Here is a 20731-nt window from a genome sequence, read left to right on the forward strand (position 1 = left end):
GTAGGTAATCTCGGCGCCGCTATCAATGCACCGAATGTTGAAGCCAACAACTTCGCACTTCGGCCACATTTGATACAGATGCTTCAAAACTCTGCAACCTTTCATGGGCTTGCGGACGAGGATCCCCATCTACATATTACTAATTTCTTAGAAATATGTGATACCTTTCGGATCAATGGAGCATCAAATGATGCCATCCGCCTCCGAATGTTTCCTTTTTCACTAAAAGACCGAGCAAAAGCTTGGCTCAACGCCCTCCCAGTTGGATCGGTAAACACCTGGGATGAACTAGCCCAAAAATTTCTATATAAGTATTTCCCTCCCGTAAGTATTTCCCTCCCGCTAAAACGGCTAAATTAATGACTGAAATTAATACATATTCACAAGAGGACGGGGAATCCTTATATGAAACTTGGGAAAGGTTCAAGGAGCTATTGCGACAGTGTCCTCATCACGGTCTTGCGATATGGCAACAAGTATCCACTTTCTATAATGGGTTGTTGCCACATACAAGACAAACACTTGACTCTAGCTCCAGGGGACTTTTAGGTAACCGCCGCCCACATGAAATATACAATCAAATTGAGGAAATTGCTCAAAACAATTTTCAATGGCACACTCCCTGAGGTAATAAATCTATTGCCCCGGGCACCCATAAGGTTGATGAAAGCACTTCTTTACAAGCCCAAATCGAGGCCCTTTCTTCAAAAATTAAAAAGTTAGAAATTGCAAAAACGGTCTCGGTTATGGCTTGTGAGGGGTGTGGTGGGCCACATGAAAATTGGAGTTGTATGAAAGAAACAGACGATCAACCAGAATCGGTAAACTACATTGATAGTAGACCTAGGCCGTCGGGTCCTCCAACGGGCACCTACAACCAAGGATGGCGTAACCACCCTAACCTTGGTTGGAGAGAACCCGGCAATAGTAGTAACCAACAAAGCCTAAATCAACGAACAAACTTTCAACAACCAAGAAATGAATCACAAAATTTCCCTCAACAACAAGGTGGACGAGAAAGGCTTGAAGATACTATATCTCGCCTCATCTCCGACACTGAAAAGAAAAACTCGGATAGGTTTCTACAATTAGAATCAAATTTTAGAAATCAACAAGCTAGTATACAAAACATCGAAAAACAAATAAATAAACTAGCCCAAAATTTCTCCGAGAGACCGCAAGGCGCGTTACCAAGTAATACCGAAACAAACCCAAAGGCGCAAGTTCATCTCATAACGCTGCGGAACCGTACCGTGGGTCCCGCAGAAGGACCACCGCCTACTGAGGAGATCGCAACACCGCCCCAACAAGAGAAGGTTTCTCCTCCATCACCAGAGCCCACCAAGGCTCCTCCGGTTCCATACCCCGGTAGGTTAATCCGTCAAAAGACCAATGAGCAATTCGCAAAATTCGAAAGTCTACTAAAACAATTGCATGTCAACATTCCTTTCATTGACGTCCTAACCCAAATGCCTAAATACTCAAAATTCATGAGGGACTTCCTCACTCATAAAAGGAAAATTGAATCATTGCAATTAGTTAACTTAGGCGAAGAGTGCTCCGCCCTCGTACTCAACAGACTCCCCCAAAAGAAGATTGATCCCGGAAGCTTCACAATTCCTTGCTCGATTGGGACTCCCCCATTCGTAACGCACTAGCTGACCTTGGGGCTAGCATTAACCTCATGCCCGCATCAATGTTCAAAAGACTCGGCTTAGGAAAAACGAGTCCTACAAAGATGAGTATACAACTTGCTGATCAATCCGTCAAATTCCAGCATGGTGTCGCTGAAAATCTACTAGTCAAAGTCCACAATTTCGTCTACCCGGCAGACTTTGTCATACTTGATATGGAACAAAACACCGAAGTCCCCCTCATACTAGGGAGGCCATTTCTAGCCACCGCCTAAGCAGTGGTAGACATGAATGACGGAACACTCACTTTAAAATATGGGGATAAGGAAGCGAAGTTCGGGGTTGGGAAGAGAATAGAGGACGATGATCCGGTCAATTACATGAAGGTTATTGATTCGAGTTTGGATGATGCTCTCCGACGGTGCAACATGGGATGCAAAACATCCCGCTCGGAAAACATATAACCTCACCTTGGGTCTAGCCAAGGACCCTTATAAACGTGGCGCACCACGGAGGCATTCCGCGGAACTATCCTTAGTTTAGTTTAATCTTTTAGTTTTAATTTGCAGAAATAAAACACACTCATGGTGGTAAAGGATAACAAGGGAACCGAGAAACATAGCCCCATGCACGACCTCCCGACAACAATTCCTTCATTACAGCAAGTTCAGCACGGGCCGTGTCCGCCCAACACGGCCCCGGGCTGCACACCCTGCAGAAAATTGCCCAGTTCAGGTAACTGGACACGGGCCGTGTTCGCTGAACACGCCCCCGTGTCCAGGCTTCTGTACCCTTTTCTTTAATATTTGTCGCTAGCACCTGAACACGGGGCCGTGCCCGGTCCCCACGGGGTCGTGTCCAGGATGCTAGTAACATAAAATTTGCTTTTAACACTATTTTACACATTCAATCAACCTAAAAACTTATTTTTGGGACACATTGAGGACAATGTGTAATTTAAGTGTGGGGGGATGCTAAAACCTTGAATCTTACAAGTCCTAATAACAAGCCTTACACAAAACTCTATTGGAACCGCTAATCATCCCAAATTTTTTCCAAAAATTTTCATTTTTTTACTTGTCTAAGTTTAAGTTGGGAATTCAAGTCTTAACAAGGTTATATTTTTACAAATTTACAACCGATAGCGTCGTAATAAAAAGAACCAACATAAGAAAATTATGAAAAGGCATGACAAACTTAGTTAAAATTTGATTATATATACTTGATCACATAAAAAAAACCCTTTTCCCACAAAAGTGAGTTTTGAGCCTTTAACGAGCATACAAATATATATCTTTACACTAAATGCTCATTTTTCGTTTCTTGTGTGAGTAGCCGCTTGGTTCGTACGACTCTAGAACTTGCCACAACATGACATTCCCGGTCCTTACCAACTTAAACCCGAGTAAGTAAATGATGGAGTCATTAGGACTAACCCTTTTTCTTTCTACACCATTATTTTTCAATTTTTTTTACCACCTACCCAAAATCCCCCTAGTTAACCCCTTTGAGCCTAAACCTTTTTATTTCTTAACCCAAAACCTTTACCCTTTTTACCCACCTAAACTTTTTTTTAACCCTTTATTTTAGTAACAACGTTCGGTTTTCTAATGACTCTATTCAAAAAAAAAATGTTATATATTATGATGAAACCAAATAAACAAACAAGTTCATCAAAAATAACCTTGTTTGAAACAAGTGGTTCATCAAAATAAAATAAAATTGTGAAAAATAAAAAAGTCTTTCAAAAACCGACGTTTGTTACGCCTTTCGCCTTTTTACTAACCACTAACCCAACCACCCACCTTTAGCCCAAGCCTAACCCTTCACCCAAAAAGTCCTCTGGATATTTACAAAGGTATATAGTTAAAAAGGAGGAGGATTGATTGCTTGGCAAGCTTATGGTAGGAGTAAGTTCCATGCCGCTCTCGAGTGATTCACTAAAAATACACCTTCGGCCGAGTGTTGAGTGATTCCCCCGTGAGGTATGTGAACTTGTATATAAATGGAATTTTAAAAAGGTATGTTATGCCCTAATAAATAATTTATATTATGAAATGTTTTTAATAAATCATGACGAATAGGATTGTAAATAAATAAAAAAAAAACCTAAATAATCTTGGAATTCCCGACACTCTATGACAAGCCCAAAAACCTTCTATTCTACCCATTCCATTTGGGAGTGAATAAAGCCACATTATAAAGAGTTTTGCTTGAGGACAAGCAAAGATTCAAGTGTGGGGGTATTTGATGTGGACAAAATGCAACAAATAAATTACATCAATTGTGGCTTTAAAACTAACCTTTTTTTAGTACAAATGTTGGAAAAAGTATGCTTTTGTCTTCCTTTTGTATTTTCAGGATTAAATGAGCTTAAAATAACAAAAGAAGCAAAAAGACAGCAAAATCTAACATAAATACAAGAAAAGGAACAAAAGTGATATGCCCGACCCCCCGACAGCATCTCCCCAAGCAAAACAGAGAAGCCAGAAGACTGAACACGCCCCGTGCTCAACGAGCACGGGGCCGTGCCCAAGAAGCAGCAGAAAAGACAAACCTATAGAAGCTTCTATTGCCCACCACGGGGCCGTGCCCAGCGGACACGGGGGCATGGTCATGTTGCTGCAGGCACATTTATTGTAATTGCGAATTACAATTAATGAAGAGAGAGAGTGTGTCAGATGGACACGGGGCCGTGCCCAGGCTTCTGTTCAACCTATAAATAGGAGTGCTTGGAGCTCTTTCAACTCATCCTTGGCACACCACCTCTCTCACACTTCACCCACCACCCACCACCACTATAACACCATCATCCACCACCATCATCCATTGTCCATCATAGAGTGTGTGAGTCGTCTCAGGATCCAAGATTGATCGTAAGAGTTCTTGACAATCAAAGGCCATGTTTGCCTAAGTCTCTTACATCACTTGGTGAAGACAAGTGTTTAGTGTAATACTTTTTATTTTTAATCTTTTGCACTTTTTAATTGGTTTTGTATTAATGACTTTAATTACTAGTTTCTTATGTTGAAGGTGATTCTTCCTTATCGTTTGTCCGTGGTGTCTTGGCGTTATTTTACTGTCTATATGAAATAAAAGATTTTCACCATTCATATCTCCACGGTCTATATGGAGGTATGTTGGCTACCTGGTCGGGGGTTAAGGGAACGGCTTGGTAAGAGTCTTGCCATTGTTCAGTGTATAGATAATGCAAAGGACCTGGGTCAAATTTAGTAGGACCTCCTTCAATACCCAAAGGTATTGGATGGCGGGGGTCCAAACTCTTTGATCCCCTCATAAGTTAAACTATTATTAAAACTTTAACCCGGCTACTTAGGACTGTATCCCTGCTGACTCAGACTACTTAGCCGAGGGTAACGTCGCCTTCAAAAGAGGGGCCTACCACATTATGCATTAATAACTTAATTAATTATCTTTCAATAATCCGACCCTTTAGGATTGTATCCTTGCTGACTCAAACTACTGGGTTGAGGGTAACGTCACCTTCAAAAGAGGTGCCTTCTACAATAACTAAGATAATCTCTTAAACAAGTGCAAAAGTGCGAAAATAATCAAAGGTTACACTAACACACGAGTCGGATCCAAGTGATTCATCTTGTCTATCTGTTTTTATTTTTATTTTATTTTTCAGCATTTTAGTTAGTTTTATTTTCTTAGTATAAAATCTTTTTCTAACATTTTGATTTGATTAGACGTTGATGATAAACCGGTACTAAAAGCTCTTGTGTCCTTGGACGACCTCGGTATCTTACCAACACTATACTACGTCCGCGATGGGTGCACTTGCCCATATATATATAATATCTCGACAACTTGAAAATATTATATTTTTGCAATTGTCTCAAATATATATGTGTGGGGGGGGGGGAGGTCGGGATTTTGAGAAAACGCTCAAAAGTGTGAGAACGGAGAGAACGCTTATGGATCGTCCAATCAAAACAATCTATGGACTAGATTGGCGCGGTGGCATTTTAGTAAATATCACCAATTTTATTACGTGGACGCGCGTCATTAAGGGTAAAAAAGTAAAAACCATTCCTCCCATAAAACGCCATTGAAAATAAAACGCCAATTTTATCACTACGTACTTTCTTCTGTGTTTTTATTTAAGCTCTCTGGCTACAAAAACGCCATAAAATATGAAACGCCATTATATATAACGCCAAAGTTTACATCCGGATAAATGTTAATTACATTTTTTGTTATAAAAATAACATCCCGCCTAACCTACGCGCCAAAAAAATTCTATAAATCGAAACGCCTCACCACCTTCCGTTTATCACACCAAAAAAACACACCGTGGTTGCTAAAAAATTTACAAATCAATGTAAAATGCCAAAAAATACAACGACAACAAAACATCTTTTCTTTGATCCTCAGTAATGTTCTGCATGAAGCTTCATTTAATGATTTGTTACGCGAGTGTAGAAAGATTTTGCGGCATGAGATGGACAAAATTGAAAAAAAGGGACTGATGACACCCATATGTCATACTGTCATCTTGCCTGAAGAAAGTTTGGATGATAAGAAAAGACCTATACCAGTGGCAGATAGCATCCACCCACAGGGCATCGCTCTATGTCTCCAACATCAACAAAGACACTTCAACACATGAACAAAGAAAATAAACAACGCCAAACCCAAAACGCCATTTATTTGTCACATTTCTTGTAGATTCAAAAGAAAAAAGAGACTGATAACACTGAAGATTTAAAATCATAAATTGCTTCTACTTTGTTTTTTTTTATTTTTTTTATTTTCTTTGTCTATTGTTTGTTTTATAATGTCAGTTAATAAACAACAAAATAATATTAATGCTATAATGAAAAATATAATAGAACGCCAAAATTAGCAAATACGTGTAAAACGCCATAATGCCATAAAAAGTCCCTAAAAAACTAACAAACTATAATAACATTTATTTGAACAACTAATATTATAAAAAAAGAGTGAAACAATGTGCAAAGAATATAAAAACAAAAGAAGTCCAATAGTTATCTAACCGCCATTGGAAAACAAAACGCCATAATTACAGCCGTCAAAAGATTTGACGTGTTACACCATTAAAACAGTTGAGTCTGAAAACAAAACACGGTAAACTGCAAAAAACAGTAAAATGAAACCACGAAAAATATAATTACTAATATTTATTATATTAAATTTATTTATCTTTTTCAAAACGCCATAATTACCTGACATACGCGGGAAAAAAAGTCAATATAAAAGAAGACCATCAAAACCCAAGCTCAAACACGCCAAAAAGACTAAAACGCCACATATTCTCCAAAACGCCAAAAAATTTAAAAAATGGCTAAGGTTATTGCTTGGAGGTTTGAAAGGAAAGAAAAAAGATTCATCATAAAGTTCGCTGACAGGAGAAGGGTAAAGGTAAGAACAATAAAAGCCATGATGGGAATGAATGAAAATGTTCAGAAGGATATCCTGGCCCTTGGGGTTCCAAGACAACGATTGTGAAAGAACAAGAACTGTAATAAAAAGACTGGAGAGAAAGTTTCCAGCAGAAGATGATGATGATATTGAAGATACTCAAATACCAAAACTTAGCAGTTGGGTATTGCATGAGGAAGAAGGAACACTTGAAGTAACTTATGAAAACGGGGTGCAATATTCAAGACCAATGGAAGAAATGTTGAAGACAGGGTTGCTATCTATCATTGAACAACTCTGTGATTTAACACCTTCAAACGATCCAAAATCCAAGGATGTAGTGATATTCAAGAATAGGTTGCAGCAAAGAAGAGACGAGCTAATGGCGTTATACGCAAAAAATGAAATTTGATGATGAAGAATCTGAAGAAAGTGAAGAACAAAGCGATGGGTACATCTATGATGTAATCCCACCTACGGAAGACTATTAGATTATTTTGATTTTCGAGTTATTGTAATTTTTTAAAATATTAATCTATGGTAATGAATTATTAACAAAAAGATACAAAATGCCAAAAAATGACATGGAAAAAGCCATAACGCCAAAATATTAACTATGTGACACAAAAAGAATTAACTCAAAGAGATGAAATCTGAGAAAAACAATAAAACGCCAAATAATTAATAAATCTACAAAACGCCAAAATTATCTTGCACGTAAAAAATAAAGAAGCATGTCAAACGCGAAAATCGTGAAAGGAGAAGAATACTAAAAAGACAAAAAAAACCCTCGGACCCTGATCATGCCCCACGCCACGTGTTCGGCCAGGATGCGTTCTCACCGTTCTCACACTTTTTGCCGTTTTCTCCTGATCCCGTTTCTATATATGTGTGTGTATGTCTTTACGACTGCTTGGATATACATATATATATATATATATATATATATATATATATATATATATATATATATATCTATATATATATATATATATAGGAGAAAGATCATTAAGGAACCACCCTTTATTGTGAGAACCGCGAGAAACAATGTGAACACAACCATAAATACCTAAAAATAGCTAAAAAACACACAAATGTTTTTAATATTTTTTTAACGAAAAATCGCTGGATTTCGTTATTAAAAAAAACTTTAAAAAAATTGGCTACTAAAAGTAGCGATTTTTCTTTAAAAAAATGTTAAAAAAAATTTGTGTGTTTTTAAGATTTTATTAAGTTTTTTAGGGGTTTAGTTTTTAGCATTTAGCTTAGGTGGGGGTTAGGTTTTTTTTTTCGGAGGAGGAGGGGTGGGGTTAGGTTTTTAAGGTTATTTTGTTGTGTTCATATTGGTTCTCGCAATAAAAGTGGTTCTCGCATGAACCCTACCCTATATATATACAGGAGAAGGATTCGTTAGGAACCACCCTTTATTGCGAGAACCGTGAGAACCAATGTGAACACAACCGAAAATATCTAAAAATAGCTATAAAACACAAAAAAAAATAAATATTTTTTATAAAAAAATCTCTACTTTTTGTAGCAAAAAAATTAAAAAAATTATTTTTTTGGCTACTAAAAGTAGCAATTTTAATGTAAAAAATATATATATTTTTTTGTGTTTTTTAGGTTTTTTGGGGGTTTAGGTTTTTTTTTTTTTTTTTTTTTTTTTGGGGGGGGGGTATTTTTTTTGAATTTTTTTTACAAATGTGTTTATAATACACGCATCTACGTTTATGAAAAAAATTTTGGTCCAACTCGCCCTGTACGGTGTAGTTCTCATGGTTCTTACAACTGGAGATGGATTTCATTTTAGCGGTCCCCTATATATATATATATATATATATATATATATATATATATATATATATATATATATATATAGGGGAAGGTTCATTTGAGAAGAAAAACTTAATTGAGAAGAAAAAGAACAAAGGGTAATTTTGTAAAACATTAAATAGTTTTTTCACTTATCTCATTTATTATCATTTTTAACTAATTAATTAGTCATAAAGACTAGTATCCTCCACACTAACTTTTTTTTGCCTACACATATCAAAAGTTATCTTACATATTTCGAAATTCATCCTACACGTTGAAATTTATCCTGCACAACTCGTAATTTATCCTACACAACTCGTGATTTATCCTACACTTTAAATTATTTTATTTTATTTTTTTTGAAAAAATATATATTTTGAAGTTAAGTTACAAAAAATTTAATGTAGTTAGCTATTAAAAAGGAACTAGAAATTAATGACCTATGTAGATTTACCAATGTATCCTTATAGTAACATTAAATACTTATATTAAATGAAGTAAAATAAAGCATTCTTATGGGTTAAAATTTCTTCTTTTTTCTTCTTACAAAAAATCTCTTCTCATTTGAACTCTCCACTATATATATATATATATATATATATATATATATGGGAAGGTTCATTGGAGAACACTAAAAAAGTGGGGAACAGCGGGGAACCGACTCAAGCGAACTCCGATTGGACTCATTCCAGCGGCGTTGGAACCGGCTCGTCAAACCCTAACTAAGATCTTTTAACCCTAAATCCTAACTCCTAAACTCTAAACCCTAAAGCTAAAAAATTAGGCTAAGACCTAAGCTAAACCGTAATATCTAAACTATAAACCCTAAAAGTTAAGCCCTAAAGGCTAAACCTAAAGTTAAACCCTAAAGCTAAACCCTAAACCCTAAAGCTAAACGTTAAACCCTAAATCTAAACCCTAAAGCTAAACCCTAAGGCTAAATTATAAAGCTAAACCCTAAAAGCCAAACCCTGATATATTTAGGGTTTAGGGGTTATGATTTAGGGTTTAGGGTTAAAAGATCCTAGTTCGGGTTCGACGAGCCAGTTCCAATGCCGCTGCAGTGAGTCCAATCGGAGTTCGTTTGAGTCGGTTCCCCACTGTTCCCCACTTTTTTAGTGTTCCCCAATGAACCTCACGCTATATATATAGATATTATTTAGGATCAAGAGTGAACAACTTTTTGAGAGTGAACTGAGTGAATTAATCTTGGCCCTTGATATTTTTTAGATTAAAAGGGTAAGATTTACATTACCCAAGTATGTTTAATTAAAATCTCTTAATTTTCTCATCTCTTAACTCTTTCTCTCTCTCTCTTGCATTTTTAATTATTTCTTTATCCATACATTTTGTTTTAGTTTTAACTTGAATATTGTTTTTTTATTATCCGCATATATAGATATTATAATACAGCTTTTTATAATTTTCAATAAACATTAAAAAAATTCTTTGAGATTGAAATTGTAATTATTTTTTAGCATTAATTTTTTTTTGATAATGTGATAAAGTTATTTATTTTTGCATACATGTGATATGTTTGATTTTCATTAATTTCCTAATTTTTATATGAATCTACTCGTGTGCATGCCTAATATATTATATGATGTTAATATACATATATGTAACCATTTCTGAATATAATACACAGATGTATAAAAGACTATACATATGTGTATAAACTAACAGTTGTGTATCTTGTATAAACTGATATTTAGCGAGACTGTACACATGTGTATAAATTGACAGCTGTGTATATTGTATAAACTGTACTAGCGAGACTGTACACATGTGTATACACTAACAACTATGTATCTTGTATATACGGAAACTAGCGAGATTTTAGGGATTTTGATTATATTGTTCAATAAATGCAATTTACAAAAAAACACAAATACCCTTCTATCATTTATTTTAAAGGGGGTTACAACATTATAATTACAATCTTGCGATTGTTTAAAAATCTCTAGATGATGTAATTCAATGGCCCAAATTAGTTCACACAGTTTACTCTCAACCTAGTGTTCACTCTAGAACCCTACCCTATATACTCTCAACCTAGTGTTCACTCTAGAACCCTACCCTATATATATATATGTATATATATATATAGGACAAAGATCCGCTAGGAACCACCCTTTATTGCGAGAACCGTGAGAACCAGTGTGAACACAAATAATAATTCCTAAAAAAATCTAAAAAACACCCAAATTTTTTTTTAATTTTTTTACTATTTTTTTTTTGGAAAAATCGCTATATTTTGTTAATAAAAAAATAAAAAAAAAACTAAAAAAAAAACTTTCGAGTAACAGTTATCCATGCACATGTGCATATGTATCATTTCTTTGTCAAATTCCGTAATTCATTACAAATAATAGTCAATTGCACTTTCATTTACACTACCACGTGTAATACACTACTTTTTACGTTAACAATATTAGAAATGCACATGTGCATCTATATGTATCAACATGAAATAAGGTGTTTTGGTACACTACTTTCTCTTTCCTCTATCATTCCGTCTATAATACACAAGCATGCACATGTGCATTTTTGTCATTTCTTTGACAAATTCCGTAATTCATTACACATATTAGACAATTGCACTTTCATTTACACTACCATATGTAATACGCTACTTTTTACATTACCAATATTAGAAATGCACATGTGCATTTATATGTATCAACATGAAATAAGGTGTTTTGGTACACTACTTTGAATACACTTTCCCTTTCATATATCATACCATCCATAATACACTACCATTACCTCCTACCATCCATAATACAATACCATTACGTCCTACCATCCATAATACAATACCATTAACAATATTTTCACTTTATTACATGTATGTAAACACCATTTATACCATCCAATCAACATATTACATCATAAATTGACAACTATAACCAAACCATCAACCACTAGATATAACTAACCAAAAAACATGTATATGGGCATACTTCTCCATTCAAAATCACAAACTTTTTGTACCAAAACACGTTATATCATGGTTATACCTAATAATGCACATGTGCATTTTGAATATTGGTAATGTAAAAAGTAGTGTATTACTAATGGTATTGTAAATTAAAGTGCAATTGTCTATTCCTGATAACGTATTACCGAATTTGTCGAAGTAATGATACATATGTACATGTGCATGGATAACTGTTAGTCGAAAAAAAAAACGTTTTTTTTACGGTAACGAAATATAGCGATTTTTTGAAGAAAAATATTAAAAAAAAAAAATTTGAGTGCTTTTTTGATTTTTTTTAGATTTTATTTTGTGTTCACATTGGTTCTCGCAATAAGGGTCGCATGAACCTTACCCTATATATATATATATATATATATATATATATATATATATATATATATATATATATATATATATTTGTGTAAATACTTCCAAATGATCGTTTTATTGAAAACCCGAATTTCACCGAAATAAAGTATTTTATACCAAAAATTCAAGTAGGCTTTGAAAACTCGTTTTCCACATAGAACCTCATTTAACTTTCCAAAACCCATTTTCACCATCATCATGTTAATCCGTATATTTTCCACTTCACACACATAAGACATGTATTTATCTTTATTTTCTCCAAATATATATAACACTTAATATATGATGGGATCAAGAGAAAACGATTTGAAGTGTGAGAACAGTGAGAACGATTTTCAGCAATAGGATCTTTGTAATTTGTGGCTAAGATGATGCGGGTGGCATTTTTGTAAATAATGAGAACCTTATAACTACCACGAGGGGTAAAATTGGAAGATCCAAACAAAGGTGCACATGCTAATCACATGCCATTTTCCCCCATCATATTTAAAAGACAATAACTTTCTTATACATGATTATTTTCTAAAAAAATTACACCATAAAACTCAGCGTTTTTTTATCTTTCCAACGATTATACTATTGATATACATCGAAAGAAATAACTGGGTTTTTATGGTGTTTTTCAGAACTGGGTGTTTTATGGCGTTTTAGACTAGGTATTTTCATGGCGTAGGTGTTTTTATTATGGCGTTTTCAACTGAGTTTTTATGACGTTTTTATGAATTGGGTGTTTTATATCGTTTTTAACTGGGTATTTTTATCGCGTTTTTTTTTCTGAATTGTGTGTGTTTTATGGCGTTTTATTTGAACACCCAGTTCATATGAGTGGGTTTTTTTTGACAACATTACCTCTTAGTGTAATTTAGCATCAATGCCACATGTCAACACCAAAATCATTCTAACCGTTCTCACGCTTTTCACTGTTTTCCCTAAATCCTGACGGTATATATATACATAGAGAGAGAGAGAAACGAGATCAGGAGAAAACGCTCAAAGGTGTGAGAACGGCGAGAACACATCCTGGCCCAACACGTGTCACGCGTCATAGAGAAGGGCGGAGGGGCTTTTTTGTCCTTTCATATTTCTTTTTTTAAACGCGTGTCACATCCTTTTTCCATTTTTTGGCGTTTAATAAATACGCCGCGTTTTATTGTTTGTAGATCTGCAGGGCCGGCCCAAGGGTAAGCCAAATGAGGCTTGGGCCACCAAAACTATAGGGCCTCCATAATTTGATGAAACTACAGTTCATTTATAAAAGATTTAGGGTGTGGGTTATTAATAGATTGATGTTTGGTAGTGTAGTGCTTTTGTGTATGTATGGATGTTGGTGAGACCCGGGTTCGAATCCCTGGTTCAGCATTTTTTTCTTGTTTTTAAATTTTAACACAATCTTTCAAATAATTACACTTGGGCCCTTCAAGTTTAGCTTTCAATTACATACACTTTTTTGGGAAAAAAGCCACAAGATTTTACTTCGCCTTAGGCCACCAAAATGGTTGAGCCGGCCCTGTAGATCAGGATCATAGTTAATATTTTTGGCGTTTTAAGTATGTTTTGGTGTTTTTATTGTTTTTTAAATAAGGATGCATGTTTATGATGTAAAAAACATCAGTAATTTTCTTGATGTTTATTATATCAAGTAGGATACAGGTCTATAATTTGATAGACAATTATGACGTTTTGAAAAGATAAATAAATTCAGTTTTCCATGTAGTAGTGGCTTTTAATATAATAAATGTTTGGCAATAGTGTTTCTGTCTCTTCATTTTACTGTTTAGCAATTACTGTTTTTGTTCAATTTCATCGGTGAATTAGTGTTGATATTTCAGTAATACCTTGTTTGGCGTTTTTGGCGTTTTATAGCAACATCGTGCTTTGCTAGCATCCGTTTTCTCAGTTTTCACACTATCAATCGTTTTGATGTTTTTGGCGTTTTATATTAATTTTTTTTAGTAGAGAATTAGATAATAAAATCAGAGAATTAGAGAACAAACAATAGAAACTGAAAAAAAATTTAAAATCTAATTTCTCTTCCAAATCTTTTCTGTCATCAGCCTCTTCTACTTTAACCTTTTTGGCGTTTTGAACCTGTTTTGAATACCTTATGTAGATCCTTATTTTGCTACATAACGCCCGTCTTCATTAAGGGGTAAAAGTCTTTTTTTCTTTGTTTTTTCACGAAAATTTGTCCATCTCATTCAACAAAAGCTTATAGATATTCCCACCTCAGAGTAGAATCCATTCAGTGAAACTTCATTCAGAACAATACTCAATAAAGAAGAAATGAGGTTCCGCATCTGTGGCTTTTTTAAGTATCTTTTTTGGCGTTTTAAAGTGAATGGTTTATTGGAAAGATGGCGTTTATTTTTTTTTGGTGGTGTGATCAGTTGATTGTGTAGAGACGTCTCTCTTATAGGATGGTTTTGGCGCGTAGTTTAGGCGGGATTTTTATTTATAATAAATGATATTAATAAAGTAGCCGTCTTTTCAGTTACTATGTGTATTTTTTACTGATTTTGTTCAGGTTTTTATGGTCTTAGACATTCCATCTTCCAAGTTTGGCGTTTTAATGGCTTTAAGTAGTTTTTGGCGTTTGTTTCCATTTTTAGCTTTTAATAATACTTCTCCAAATTACTTTTATTATAGGTTGGGAGTTTTTTGCGTTTTACTGCATTATGGCATTTCACAATAATTATGATTTTTGGCGTTTTATCAATATAATGTTATTTTTTATTCTAAGTTGAGAAATATATAACAAACAATAGAAAAAGAAAATTAAAAAATAAAAATAGAAACCATTCATCTTTCAAATCTTCACTGTCGTCAGTCTCTTTCTTCTTTGAAACATGTTCACTGGCGGTTTGGCTTTGTCATGCTTGTGTTTTTTTTGGCCGTTTTGAAAGACAATATGGCTTGAGTTTTTTGTTTGAATATGTATCTTCAAACCACTCATCAGTGTCATTCGTGTATTCATGCCATTATAATATTCATCAATAACAAAACACAAAAACTGAAATAAGTCTGACCCCAATATCTTTTTATTGAAGTTTTGTCCATCTCATTCAGCAAAATGTTATTTGAGTCGCAGCACCTCAGGAAAGAATGCATTCTCTGAAACTTCGCGTAGAACAATATTGAATATATAAGAAACGATTTTTGGCATTTTTGGCGTTTTTATGAGGAAATAATGTATCTGAAAGAAAATTCCATTTTTGAAAATATTTGATATTTGAGAGATTTGGCGTTTTCTAAGATGATTGGTATATAGTAAAATATGGCGTTTTTTGAGTAGGTGTGTTTGATGTTTTGGATTTTTTGGCGTTGTAAGATGAATGTTATATAGTAGAAATATGGCGTTTTCAGGTTGGGGGAGGTGTGTTCTTATGTATGAGAATGTTTTGTTTATATAGGGATGCGTTTTGGCCAGTAATGGCGTTTTATTCATTAGTTGGCATTTTGGTATAGAAGTGTAAAGACCTTTTTACCCTTAATGAAGCGCGTCGACTCAATAGAATTCGTGTTATTTACGAAACGCCACCACGCCAATCTAGTCCATAGATTGTTTTGATCGAACGATTCATAATCGTTCTCACCGTTCTCACACTTTTCATCGTTTTCTCTAAATCCTGACCCTATATATATATATATATATATATATATATATATATATATATATATATATATATATATAGGGTAAGGTTCATGCGAGAACCGCGAGAACCAATGTGAACACAACCTAAAATAGCTAAAAAAACCCCTAAAAAAGCCTAACCCCCACCCCCCCCCCCCCAAAAAAAAAGAAACCTAAAAAATGGTAAAAACTAACCCCCCCCCCACAAAAACCTAAAAATCTAAAAAAATCAAAAAAACACAAAAAAATTTTTTAAATATTTTTACATTAAAATCGCTACTTTTAGTAGCCAAAATTTTTTTTCTTTTAAAAAAAATTTTTTTTTGCTACTAAAAGTAGCTATTTTTTATAAAAAATGTTAAAAAAAAATTGTGTGTTTTTTAGCTATTTTTAGGTATTTTTGGTTGTGTTCACATTGGTTCTCGCAATAAAGGGTGGTTCCAAACGGATCCTTCTCCTATATATATATATAGGGTGGGGTTCTGGAGTGAACGCCAGTGTATTTGCGAACTGAGTGAACAAATCCTGGCCATTGATTTACACACATGTATGGCTAGGATTTAATCATCAAATCGTAAAATACACTAGTGTATTTCAACATCAAATCCTGGCCATTGATCTACACACGTGTATGGCTAGGATTAGTTCACTCAGTTCACAAGCTACACTAGTGTTCACTCTTGAACCTAATCCTATATATATATATATATATATATATATATATATATATATATATATATATATAGTGGATTGATGTGTGTAAAATGCAACATATAAATCACATCAATTAAGGCATAAAACTAACCCTTTTTAAGTACTAATGTTGGAAAAAGAGTGTTTTTGTCTTCCTTTTGTATTTTCAGGATGAAATGAGCTCAAAATCATAAAAGAAGCAAAAAGACAACTAATTCTAGCATAAATACAAGAAAGGGAACAAAAGTAGACTGCCCGGACCCTTAACGGCACCTCCCAAGGCAAAGAAGAGAAAACAGAAGACTGAACACGCCCCGTGTCCAGCGGACACGGGGCCGTGCCCAGGAAGCAGCAGAAAAGACAAACCAGTAGAAGCTTCCATTGCCCACCACGGGGCCGTGTCCAGCGAACACGGGGGCATGGTGAAAGTACAGCAGGCGCATTAATTGTAATTGCGAATTACAATTAATGAAGAGAGAGAATGTCAGACGGGCACGGGGGCGTGTCCAGCGGACACGGGGCCGTGCCCAGCCTTCTGTTCAGCCTATAAATAGGGGAGCTTGGTTTCATTCCACTTCATCCCTTGGCACACCACCTCTCTCACACTTCATCCACCACCCACCACCACCATAACACCATCATCCACCACCATCATCCATTGTCCATCGTAGAGTGTGTGAGTCGTCTCGGGATCCAAGATTGATCGTAAGAGTTCTTGACAATCAAGGCCATGTTTGCCTAAGTTTCTTACATCACTTGGTGAAGACAAGTGTTTAGTATAATACTTTTTATTTTTAATCTTTTGCACTTTTTATTTGGTTTTGTATTAATGACTTTAATAACTACTTACTTATGTTGAAGGTGATCTTTCCTTATCGTTTGTCCGTGGTGTCTTGGCGTTTTTGTATTAATGACTTTAATAACTACTTACTTATGTTGAAGGTGATCTTTCCTTATCGTTTGTCCGTGGTGTCTTGGCGTTATTTTACTGTCTATATAAAATAAAAGATTTTCACCATTCATATCTCCACGGTCTATATGGAGGTATGTTGGCTACCTGGTCGGGGGTTAAGGGAACGGTTTGGTAAGGGTCTTGCCCTTGTTCAGCGTTTAGAGGTCCTGCTTGGGACCTGGGTCAAATTTAGTAGGATCTCCTTCAATGCCCATAGGTATTGGATGGCGGGGATCCAAACTCTTTGACCCCCTCATAAGTTAACTACTATTAATACTATAACCCGGCTATTTAGGACTGTATCCCTGCTGACTCAGACTACTTAGCCGAGGGTAACGTCACCGCCAAAAGCGGGGCCTACCACAATTTGCATTAATAACTTAATTCATTATCTTCCAATAATCCGACCCTTTAGGATTGTATCCTTGCTGACTCAAACTACTGGGTTGAGGGTAACGTCACCTTCAAAAGAGGGGCCTACTACAATAACTAAGATAATCTCTTAAACAAGTGTAAAAGTGCGAAAATAATCAAAGGTTATACTAATACACGTGTCGGATCCAAGTGATTCATCTTGTCTATCTGTTTTTATTTTATTTTATTTTTCAGCATTTAGTTAGTTTTTATTTTTCTTAGTTTAAAACATTTTTCTCACTTTTTGATTTGATTAGATGTTGAGGATAAACCGGTATTAAAAGCTCTTGTGTCCTTGGACGACCTCGGTATCTTACCAACACTATACTAAGTCCACGATGGGTGCACTTGCCCATATGTGTGTTTATAATACACGCATCTACGTTTATGAAAAAAATTTTGGTCCAACTCGCCCTGTACGGTGTAGTTCTCATGGTTCTTACAACTGGAGATGGATTTCATTTTAGCGGTCCCCTATATATATATATATATATATATATATATATATATATATATATATATATATATAGGGGAAGGTTCATTTGAGAAGAAAAACTTAATTGAGAAGAAAAAGAACAAAGGGTAATTTTGTAAAACATTAAATAGTTTTTTCACTTATCTCATTTATTATCATTTTTAACTAATTAATTAGTCATAAAGACTAGTATCCTCCACACTAACTTTTTTTTGCCTACACATATCAAAAGTTATCTTACATATTTCGAAATTCATCCTACACGTTGAAATTTATCCTGCACAACTCGTAATTTATCCTACACAACTCGTGATTTATCCTACACTTTAAATTATTTTATTTTATTTTTTTTGAAAAAATATATATTTTGAAGTTAAGTTACAAAAAATTTAATGTAGTTAGCTATTAAAAAGGAACTAGAAATTAATGACCTATGTAGATTTACCAATGTATCCTTATAGTAACATTAAATACTTATATTAAATGAAGTAAAATAAAGCATTCTTATGGGTTAAAATTTCTTCTTTTTTCTTCTTACAAAAAATCTCTTCTCATTTGAACTCTCCACTATATATATATATATATATATATATGGGAAGGTTCATTGGAGAACACTAAAAAAGTGGGGAACAGCGGGGAACCGACTCAAGCGAACTCCGATTGGACTCATTCCAGCGGCGTTGGAACCGGCTCGTCAAACCCTAACTAAGATCTTTTAACCCTAAATCCTAACTCCTAAACTCTAAACCCTAAAGCTAAAAAATTAGGCTAAGACCTAAGCTAAACCGTAATATCTAAACTATAAACCCTAAAAGTTAAGCCCTAAAGGCTAAACCTAAAGTTAAACCCTAAAGCTAAACCCTAAACCCTAAAGCTAAACGTTAAACCCTAAATCTAAACCCTAAAGCTAAACCCTAAGGCTAAATTATAAAGCTAAACCCTAAAAGCCAAACCCTGATATATTTAGGGTTTAGGGGTTATGATTTAGGGTTTAGGGTTAAAAGATCCTAGTTCGGGTTCGACGAGCCAGTTCCAATGCCGCTGCAGTGAGTCCAATCGGAGTTCGTTTGAGTCGGTTCCCCACTGTTCCCCACTTTTTTAGTGTTCCCCAATGAACCTCACGCTATATATATAGATATTATTTAGGATCAAGAGTGAACAACTTTTTGAGAGTGAACTGAGTGAATTAATCTTGGCCCTTGATATTTTTTAGATTAAAAGGGTAAGATTTACATTACCCAAGTATGTTTAATTAAAATCTCTTAATTTTCTCATCTCTTAACTCTTTCTCTCTCTCTCTTGCATTTTTAATTATTTCTTTATCCATACATTTTGTTTTAGTTTTAACTTGAATATTGTTTTTTTATTATCCGCATATATAGATATTATAATACAGCTTTTTATAAGTTTCAATAAACATTAAAAAAATTCTTTGAGATTGAAATTGTAATTATTTTTTAGCATTAATTTTTTTTTGATAATGTGATAAAGTTATTTATTTTTGCATACATGTGATATGTTTGATTTTCATTAATTTCCTAATTTTTATATGAATCTACTCGTGTGCATGCCTAATATATTATATAATGTTAATATACATATATGTAACCATTTCTGAATATAATACACAGATGTATAAAAGACTATACATATGTGTATAAACTAACAGTTGTGTATCTTGTATAAACTGATATTTAGCGAGACTGTACACATGTGTATAAATTGACAGCTGTGTATATTGTATAAACTGTACTAGCGAGACTGTACACATGTGTATACACTAACAACTATGTATCTTGTATATACGGAAACTAGCGAGATTTTAGGGATTTTGATTATATTGTTCAATAAATGCAATTTACAAAAAAACACAAATACCCTTCTATCATTTATTTTAAAGGGGGTTACAACATTATAATTACAATCTTGCGATTGTTTAAAAATCTCTAGATGATGTAATTCAATGGCCCAAATTAGTTCACACAGTTTACTCTCAACCTAGTGTTCACTCTAGAACCCTACCCTATATAGGGTGGGGTTCTGGAGTGAACGCCAGTGTATTTGCGAACTGAGTGAACAAATCCTGGCCATTGATTTACACACATGTATGGCTAGGATTTAATCATCAAATCGTAAAATACACTAGTGTATTTCAACATCAAATCCTGGCCATTGATCTACACACGTGTATGGCTAGGATTAGTTCACTCAGTTCACAAGCTACACTAGTGTTCACTCTTGAACCTAATCCTATATATATATATATATATATATATATATATATATATAGTGGATTGATGTGTGTAAAATGCAACATATAAATCACATCAATTAAGGCATAAAACTAACCCTTTTT

At 34.5% G+C, this 20731-nt stretch overlaps 1 non-coding gene across 1 annotated transcript; it reads right to left on the minus strand.

The window, feature by feature from the left end:
* Positions 1–353: 353 nt before the first annotated feature.
* LOC118490862 lies at positions 354–460 on the minus strand. Its single transcript, XR_004890087.1, has one exon. It is a non-coding gene; the product is annotated as a small nucleolar RNA R71 (small nucleolar RNA).
* Between the last annotated feature and the right edge of the window lie 20271 nt (positions 461–20731).

The sequence above is a fragment of the Helianthus annuus genome, chromosome 3 (genome assembly GCF_002127325.2).
Source record: "Helianthus annuus cultivar XRQ/B chromosome 3, HanXRQr2.0-SUNRISE, whole genome shotgun sequence".
NCBI lineage: Eukaryota > Viridiplantae > Streptophyta > Magnoliopsida > Asterales > Asteraceae > Helianthus > Helianthus annuus.